Raw genomic sequence first — 2046 nt, forward strand, 5'->3', positions numbered from 1 at the left:
ACCATGAGTATTTTGTCTAAATATAACCCTGCTGGGAACAAGGAACAATTACTCAATTAAATATGATACTCAAAAAAGCTATGATATTCTTAACAAAAAACAAATAACAACATCAATTGTTGTTCAACAGAGGGCAGCACGTTTATTGCTATCCCGAATATACTCGGGCATAGCACCTGCCGGGGTGTAAAGCTATCCCGAGTATATTCGGGCGCAGCAGTCAAAGTGTCAACATTTAATGAAAACAATGCTACATTTTTTAATTTCTTATTATAATTCAAGGGAAGTCCATGTAGATTCAGTGTAAAATAATGACACACTATCAACTCCAGTTTTAAATATAATTAGTCTATGTGCCTCGAGCATATCAACATATATGTGATCTTCCATTTGTAAAATCAGTGATAGAAAAGTTACATATATTTTTTCCCAATTTCAGTAAGTTATGTATAAAACTTCCATTATTTAATAAAATACGGTACTTTGTAAACAGATCCAGATTTGTTTCAAATAAAGCTTGCTGTTTTTGTAGGTAACCGATATCTGTTTCAGTTTCCTTTGATTCAATTGCATTTAGAATTTCTTCCATGTGCTGACAAAAAACAGTGAATGTCCTTAGAATACGTTTCAATTGCACCTTTACAAACATCACATGATCACATGGCAATTATGTTCATACACAAAATATATTAAATTCATTTTAAAGCACCAATCATATTAAATTTCCTTCAAAATAAATATTGCCCAGTACATGTGTGTTTGGTGAGGACAAAGTAGGGTACGTTACAAAAGAAACATAGATTTTTGTTTTAGATACTAAAAAGTGTACTCGGCCCAGTATTAATACTGAATGCAGATTATCTGTTAGCATCCCTGAAATCATGAGATCCATTATGTTAACACTTGTTAGCATACCTAGCATCAGATATACCTGTTGGTTGGCATACCTAGATTCATTAAATACACTGTTGGCAATTGAACATATTGGCATTCCTTGAATCAGATGAACCCGTTGAATTACTTTGGAATTGATGTACTCGTTAGTATACCTGCAGTCATCTGCTGCACCTGTTTGTATAACCACGGATCCTTCACACAAGGATCAATGACTCGCCCAACTACTGGTTAGACGCGTGATAACGGCCTGCGCACGGTGGCTTTCAGATTTGCATGGCTCTGCACCCGATCTGGTGTCGAAGTCTGTCAAGCCTGCTAATAATATTTTTGAATATTCATGAGTCTACGTTTTTGGTCTTTATTATTGAATTCTGATAAGTGATAACTGCATAACCATGTTAATAGCGAGCACAATATCTTAAGCTTTAAAATGAACAATGAAATGTCGCCTTTGTTTCATCGGTTCGGGATCACATCTGTCTAAAACTTCTTAATGAAATCCTAATTGAAAACGAAATTTGGGCAAACGTCGTTCTCGTCGAAATTTGACGTTTATTTTCCGGGTAAATACTTCATCTATGGCGACAAAAACTGCACAATACCATCTGTTATATCCTGAAGTATTAATTTTTGTTACAAATTTTGCATACAGTTTTATGAACATTTCCGTTTAAGATGTCAGGCAAAAACCGACGCAATGGCACACCTGGAAAATTCGCGATTGCAAGCCAAGGGGTATTAATGCCTGTTATCACGCGTCTAACCAATTAAGGCATGTCCGCTCAATGCATTTTGTACTGGAGCTCAGAACAGTCATTTATCCTTGAGTGAAGGATCCGTGGTATGGGCTCCGTGCGCCAACAAAAGAGGGTGCTCTTTTACCTAGCAATGACGTCCCATGGGCGGGACATTTAGCTGGTTGACGCGCACCGTTCCTTGTGTGTGACGCACATACACCAGGGGATTTGTACTACGTACACGCAGTGGTCCGGTCGTGCGTTGCGGCAAAATTGCAGTCAGGCAAGTTGGCGTCAGTCGGTCACCCCCAACTGTACTTTCTTTGCCGGTGAGGGGGTACTTGTCATCGGAGCGTAATAACCAGCCAATTTTTGATGGACTCTCATGGCCTCCCTGATCTTAAGGTATTGC

Source organism: Patiria miniata, unplaced genomic scaffold, assembly GCF_015706575.1.
Source record: "Patiria miniata isolate m_02_andy unplaced genomic scaffold, ASM1570657v1 HiC_scaffold_5, whole genome shotgun sequence".
Lineage (NCBI taxonomy): Eukaryota > Metazoa > Echinodermata > Asteroidea > Valvatida > Asterinidae > Patiria > Patiria miniata.